The following is an 8689-nucleotide window of genomic DNA, read 5'->3' as shown; positions in this document are numbered from 1 at the left end:
TATATCTATTTTTCTATAATCCTTTAATTTAGTAGGTAGAACATCTTTAGCGGTCATTTGTTCACATACCTTGAATGTTATTGCTACAAATTAAAAATCTATTTACTAGCAGCATCATAAGAATTGATTGTAAATACAAGAAGCAGTACCTACCAATGTTCCTGTATATTGGGTATAAACTATAAATTAAACAAATTAAATTACTTATAATAAATTGTATTGTATTCTAATTTAATATAGAAATATTTTAAAAAGTAAAAAATTAATTTTAAATATTGGTTTTAGGAAGACACTACACCTGCATTTGTTGTCTCCACTATACAAATGCATAATATAATAAATCTATACTCAGTTCATATTTAGCTTTGTTAGTTTCAATATTGGAGTGAATCAACCTGTTATGAAATTGAATAGTTCTGTGTTTGTATGGAAGTTTTTTATGGTAATCTAATTTTTTATTCAGTTTTACATATTATACAAAATAGTACAGTTTGACAATACTTAAAACTCTCTTATATAAAACGGAATTAACAGAATTTAAAGTTTGTCATAAATATTTACCTAGGTTATAAATACTGTATTTTATAAACTAATATTGTCTAATATACTGATACAATATATTGCATGTATACGTATAAACAACATAGGTATGCAAAAAGCAAAATATAATATTGTAAGTAAGACCTTCTTAGTTCTTATATTATGAAACACATCTTATATGTTTATCACTAACATGTGTGATTTTCTTATAATAAAATATTAAAAAATCTAGGAATATTCAGCCCTAGTTACAAGAAGTCGTTATACATTATAACTTATAATGCTATATTATTGTCTATATTTACGAAGGTTCGAATGAAACGAAGTTATCAAAAACAATTTTACGTTATACATTGGTTACAATAATTTTCCTACTATTACCGTGTTTTTTCTTGACATGGGCGTAAGTCATAACCTACTATACATATGGTTAAGACCATTTTTTTGTGATAAAAAAAAAAAATAAATAAAAATTGCAATATCGTATTAACCCACCGATATTTATGGATAATAAGTGTGTTACTCATATTTGTGTAATGTGTAGGTATTATATTTTGATTATTTATTTTTTTTAAAATTATTAATTACCCATCTGTGAGTTGTGACTGATTAATGTTTATAAAACATTTTGAATTTTAACAGAATATTTTTAATCGTACCTCGTGGAACGTAGTGATAATTGTGAAGCCACTATTCATCAATCACTAGCATAGTTATTTGTTCCTTAGAGGTTCGAGTGTTTAGTGGTTAAAATTTAATTTGTTAATTTCTTATGACTATACTACTAACTAGGTCATTTGCTTACCAATATTTTCTGGTACACATCATTAATCATCATATTATACCATATATTTGTAATGAACTAAAAAAATATAATAAATAAATTTTTTGTTTTATTTTTAGTGTTAAGATAATAATATGATTATATGACAACATCAAAAAATAGAGCCAAAACTTTGATTGCTGATACACTGATATCATAAAGCAATTATACTCTACGACTGATACAGAGAAAGCTTTTAAAAACAATAAAATACATTCCGTAGACAGTTTTAAAAAATGATAAAGTACTTATGTTTCCTTTTAAAATTCTACTTGAAACTACCTACCTAAAGAGCCTAGATAAATTATTATATAGGCTCTCTATACCTACCTAATTATGTGGTTATTTCATGATAAAACAATACAAAAGATTTTTTGGTTGACAGAAACAGTTGAAGCCATAAGACAAGATGGTGAAAAAATAAATTCAAGTACCTATTGTGATAAAGAGATTGAAAACAATATGCGAAAAAGGTAAATGTGTTAATCCAAACTTGTGCGTTATAAATAGAAAATGTCAACATAAATGCTGGGAAAAATCGCTAGAAAATTACAGGGAAAGTATATTTGATATTTTTTGGAAATTATACCCTTTTAAGGGGTTTAAACTATTTAAAATAAAAAATGCACAGTAATTCTTAAAATAATCGCGAAACAACACCAAAAAAGTGGGCTAGTGGCTACCTCTCCACTGTAAATAATAAGTTTGAGTGTAGTACCTCGTTATGCAAAATTACGTCACTGTAATGTACCTATGTGGCTATGTATTAAGTGTGAATTCAACGATAAATCACACGAAAAACAATTTTGAGTGAAGATGGGTTGTCAGCCTATATTCATATTAATCACATAAATAATATTTTATTTATTTTTATTTATGTGAATGAAATAAAAATATAAAATTTGTAATAATGATAAAGATTGTTTAATATTTTATATTTATATTGTGCCTGTAAAATTGTAATATTATTATCATCGTAATGGTCTCGCGCGCGCAATGACCGACCGACCGACACAGTGCAACTACTGGTAACGGGTCGCCGCGGCCGAACGCGTTATTCAAACTCATCTTCGCGGTCTCGTTACATTTATTTCGTTGGTATACATAAATAAATTATAATAATTACAAAACGAGAATAATTAAGGTTACGATACGCATATAATATGTACGCGATAAGATAAATTGATCTCATCGTATATTATTCAATTTAAATGTCTATAATAGTATAACTACATTTAGTACATTTTATAAAGTTCTTGAGCGAAATAATAAAGTCGGCGGACGGTGGTCATCGATAAATTTTAAAATAGAATAAGAAGGAAATAAATAGTACCTTATTATAATATCTTAGGTTGAGTTCATGTGAGTGTTTCATTCCAATTTCCAATAATGCAAAGAATTTAGAACTGTTTTCAAAAACGACAAACGCACAATCTTATTCAACGAATTAACGAAAGCATAAGGTATAATATTTCTAATTTTACTTCATTTATATCGAATTTTGACATTTTAAAATAAAGGCATATTCCTACTTAGTAATAAATTGTATAAAACACTGTAGATACACAATACACATATCGGACACATGTAACACCTATGCATTTTTAAAATTTATATTGCTTTTTATACATGTTATATATTTACTTTTATCTACCTATTGTTTATATACTCGTAAATTATGATATATTAATATTGAAACTCGACACAAATGCCAAATTAAATTTATCTTGTATATCGTTGACGATTATAATATTTTCGTACATTTATCTTATTGATTTTATATTATGTCACGCCAATTTTGACATACCTACCATTATAATATTATGATTATATGTATTATATAAATTTATCCATATATACATGCGCAATGACGACCTTTCAGAAGATTCTGCGTAAGTCTGTGTGTGCAATTTTAACGACTGCAGTTCTATAAGAATTTAATTTATTGACCATGATATTCCCCTCCTCATCTATTTAATACTACCAAAAGTTTTTTGTGCATTATTAGCATCAATTTTCACAGTAGGTAAACGTACATATTGTATATAATTAAAACCTTTATTTAACTTTCTTAATCTTAACTTATACAACCGAAAAGAGAAACGCAGTTAGAGATATTAAAAGTTAAACACACATACATAATATGTATAATGTATATACTATATAATATATGATGTAAATAACCTTTTTGCAATTTTGTTATACCTAGTGCGGTTGACAACGAACAGATTCGGGTCTTAAATACAAGCCAAGTTTTGCCAAGGTACACGAAACTGCAGAGACTACTCCGCTAATTCTATACGTACTTCAAAATTTCAAACATCACAATATTACCTATATTATAGGTATAGTTAATCAAAAAACGAAAAACCAAATATTTGACGCTTGTTTCATTGTTTGTAAAAATATACCGAGCAAGCCACGCGCCCTAAATGGAACGCCGCTCGTATGAGTGTGTAAATAACACGGTACCCATGTTATTATAGGTAAGTGTCGCTTACTTATAATACTTATAATATTGTGCCGTGACTTGGGTGTACGTTTAGTATAAAAGGTATTCAAACTGTAATAACAAATCGATTATCCAATGAATGGTATATACTATATATAGTCTATAATATAGATACCTACAGTATATAGTTCGCATAATCCGTTAACTGTTTACATATTATATTTTATTAACAATATAGATGTGCAAATTCTTAATAATTTAATAACAGATTAAGTGATTTAATATTCAATTGTAAATCACTGCATAACTTTGCATTATCTCATAATATATATATATATATTTATAATATAGCCATATAATATAGGTAGGCAAAACGGTCTGTGTGGCGTGCGGGTCTAGCTGTTATTATTTTTCACACGACTTCTAAAGCCCAAGATCGAACAAACTCTCAACAACATTTTTCTATTTATTAGCTTCGCTAAACCTCGACGAATCATCATACCAATTGACACGGAGAATAATTCGAATTCTGTATTAAGCTAAATATAGACGGTCTTTGGTTATATTATACAGGTATTTATATGAAAAAATTATCCAATCGGAAAATTAATGGATTAAACGGGATACCTACGATACCTGTGCCTATATAAATATATATAACAAGTTAATTTTTAATCAATTACTAGCCAATCGGGGGAAAAAAAAACTAAATATCTTTAAATTGTATATCTACTTTTTATCTATAGCTAATCATAATGTATTAAAATCGGAATTTTGATTAAAACGGCTGCTGTAATTATAAAGTAAAAATTTAATCTATTCATTTAAACAGTTATCCTGCTGTACACTGTATTAGTATTAGGTATATACATACTTGCCCGCCGAATATATTATTTATAACAACGGTTTTACGATTACGTTTTAAAACACTTGTAGGTACATAATATTATATACATATACCGTGACCAGTTAAAAATAGTTAAAAGTATAGTTACCACTTTTAATTAATAAAATAATATGTTTTATTATACGGAATACAAATAAATGTACCTATCGTATTAAATTACATTTTTGCACAGTTATATTCATTATGATGGTTATTTGATTGCATGTTTCAGTGTACCTATATATAGTTTATAATCGATTATAATTCTTAAGTTATCAGTTACAAATACAAAACAAAAACTTTATAAGAAAATTCAATTTTTATTTTTATTCTTAAATAAAAGCACTGCATAACTGAAAATAAACGTAATGTTTACCTGATGAAAAGTAACATAATTTAAGCCTCTAAAACTATCTGATGATATAATAAAAATTGAGCAAATAATTTTAATAATTAATAATGATTGTGTATGTTTAAAGATTATGACCGATTTGATTGGCATATTATTATTATGTTTTTATTGTTTTTCACCTAACGCTTATTATACTTAACTCTGTTTTTGTAAAAATATAATAATGTAATCGTGATTTCGTACAATCATTATATTATAATCTAGTTTTAATTCGAATTTAACATTAATTGTCGATTTTTGACCGCACATCACAAACTGAAACTTTGGAGTTCGGATGATCGTATTAAAATATTGTATGATTTTAGCTAGTTGTACTATGCAAGTAGAACGTGTGCTGGATAATAGTAGATGCTAAAGATGTCTAAAACGAGATATAGTTCAATTATAAATTTATAACCGAAAATACTTTATAATAATTATTGTCAAGACTTACTATTTAACCAAATTTCTGTTCAGGAAAAAAAAATGAACCGAATGGTTGAGTGGTTGTATGTGCGATAAGTCATCCGTAAACCCACAGACGTGCGACGTGCATTCAGATGAATCAATTCTTTCAGTCTCATATTATTATTATAAAATATAACGATTTGCTGATAATCGCTTCTCTTTATGCGTATGAATTCAATCCAGGTTACGAATGTTGAGACAACACATTTTAATATTATAATCGTATTCAAATGGGGTTATCGTTGTAAACGTTTTTTTTGTATCTTTTGAAATCGATTCTTTATGAATATAAAATATTATAAATGGCACTAGTAACTAAATAGTATTAATTTAAATTTGAAAAACTTATGAAAAAATAATCATGCTTTAAATCATTGGTTGTTTGAGAATTTATAATGATATAGGTATTTATTATATTGGTATAAGTAGATGGTACATTTTAGACTTTAACAATAATTATAATGACAATATTATACAAAAACTATAGATCGCGGCCAAACCTACCAAATGTGATTGTAATTATTGAACATGAAAGACTTGTGTACATAAAAAAAACAAATTATTTGTGCCAAAATACAATATAAAATAACTACATTGGTACAAGCGTATGGTACTATATAGTAATACTATTTAACGTACCTACCTATCTGATTTATTTTATCTAATCATTTTTGGATTTTATTTAAATATAATTTTAAGTACTCGCATTGTTATTACAGTTATTACATAAAATTGTTTCGTTTGTATGATTTTTTATCACTAGGTATTATCCGTCTTATACCTTATAATTTTTAATGAGCAATTGTTAGAGTTTAAATATATTTTCTGAAATAGAATATTTTTCTTGAGATGAAAATTCAAAAAAATATTCCGATTATGTTCACTATTAACATATACATTTTTTTTATGTTGACTACTGTCACATTATACTGATATTTATAAATACGCTTGTTTGTATTTAAAATTTATCAAAAATAATGTTGAGAAAACAGTGAATGTTTAGGTACAGTACCTACCTACACTAAAAGTTTAACGGGATGGATTTGAAGTAGTTTATTGATAATAGATCTAACCTATAATTATTAATTAATTATTTGTTGGTTGAGTCACTTTGTATATTTAATGCTATTAAATACCTAAAAATAAACAAATAAATATTTTTTGATTTAATAAATTTGACGAAAAATCATCTTATAAGCGAGAATAACTCAAGTCTACTATAAGAAAAAATAGTAGGTACACAATGTATTTTTATTAACAAATTCGATTATTATTTAATACAATTTAAAGTTGTACAGCCATTACAACCACTACTTATATTAATCAGATGTTATTAAAAAAATTAAAAAAATTAACCGACCTATTCTTAACCGACTTAGTTAAAATTTTTTTCCATATTAATTTTAAGCGTTTAGATGGTTATAGTAAGCTGTTTATTTCATTATTTGATAGTATTGCGTTGTCACGATGAGTTTGTATACCCACATAGTAGAGAATCCGTTAATACTTTGCGCAGTGATACTTACAACGGTGTGGTAGGATATTGAATAGTAAATCGGATCGGATCGAGTAGGTTCGATAGAAGAAGAGTGTAGGAAAACGAACAAACTAACATTTCTTTGGTATCAACCTTGTTTCCGGTAGAATTCATTGAGGTGTATCTATCTCATATCTGTACGTCAAATGTAATAATTGATTGAAACTTACCAATACATATATTATATTCATTAATGTATTTGTGCTTGATTCATTTATATCTTACTTCAATATAATAATATAATAATAAATATTTTTCAATCGATTGCTAAATACGACAACGCGTGTAAACGCTGTTTATTATAACACATAGGTATAACAATATAATGTTTAATTTATATATCATCAGTTTTGCTGGTATTACTATTGTGTTCCCGTGGACGATTTCTCCAATTTTGTGGACATAAACGATGGCGACGTGATGACCGCGAGAATTTTTCGCAAACGTCATCGACAGACCTACATATAATGGGAAAAACATCAGATTTAACGCGAAGGACGTGCCGAAAATATCGACGTCGAGCGAGCAAACATATTATTATCTCTTTGATGTTTAATATATATATATATATATTTATATATCAAAATATTTACTATTGCTTTCATCAGTTTTACAAGGAATAACCGAACGAATGATAGACTTGTAGTTTAGTTTGATATTTAATATAATATGATTATATTATTATATTACAAACAATTGCGTAGCAAGAAGATGGATAAAAAATCGAATTACAGACGAAATGGCGATTAAACGGACTATAAACGTATGGAAAAAAATACCTACCTTCCTGAGGATACGTATCATCATCATAATGCCGTTTATGACGGAAGTGTATATTGTCTTGTTGTGTCTGCAATAATGTATATATACTATATAGGTACTATGGAGAACTTTTTTTATACACCTACGAATACTGTTTGATTATTTCGTCGGTCGTATTGTAGTCCGTCGATTATATTACATTATTATTATTATTATTATTATTATTGTTTGCCATTTACGTGTTCTATATTGTATTGTATACCTATATACATGATATATGTATCATATGATATAGTATACCCGGCACCGAATTGGTGATATTGCGGGCCATAGCAATATGTATTATAACATTCAACAGACTTATATGATGCGTGTGTGAGAGTGTGTTATAAATTATATATTGTTATTACCATTATCGGGTGCAATCGAAAAATAACAACGAAACACTATTTGGCGAGAGGACTATAAGTAGGTTGTCGCGCATCGATTGACGATTGTGTACGTAGGTATCTACCTTAAATATACACAATAGAATTAATATCATCCGTGCTACTAAAACACCGAGCACATTCCCGACTATACAAACACATATTTTTAGACGAAAGCATCATAATAATATGGTAATATTTAACTATCACTATTGAATTACACATTTGATATGCAACTATAATATAGTATTATTAGGAGCAGTAGGTATTAATTCGAGTATAGGTATATATAGTTCAATTTTATGTAAAGGTTTTATGTTTTAAGAAGTATTGTTCAGTTAAAGGAATTTGTTTGAATAAAATATTCAAATATTTTTGATTGAATATATCTATCCGAATACT

Source organism: Aphis gossypii, chromosome 3, assembly GCF_020184175.1.
Source record: "Aphis gossypii isolate Hap1 chromosome 3, ASM2018417v2, whole genome shotgun sequence".
NCBI lineage: Eukaryota > Metazoa > Arthropoda > Insecta > Hemiptera > Aphididae > Aphis > Aphis gossypii.
The sequence above is the reverse complement of the archived record's forward strand: the minus strand, read 5'-3'. Positions refer to the sequence as shown.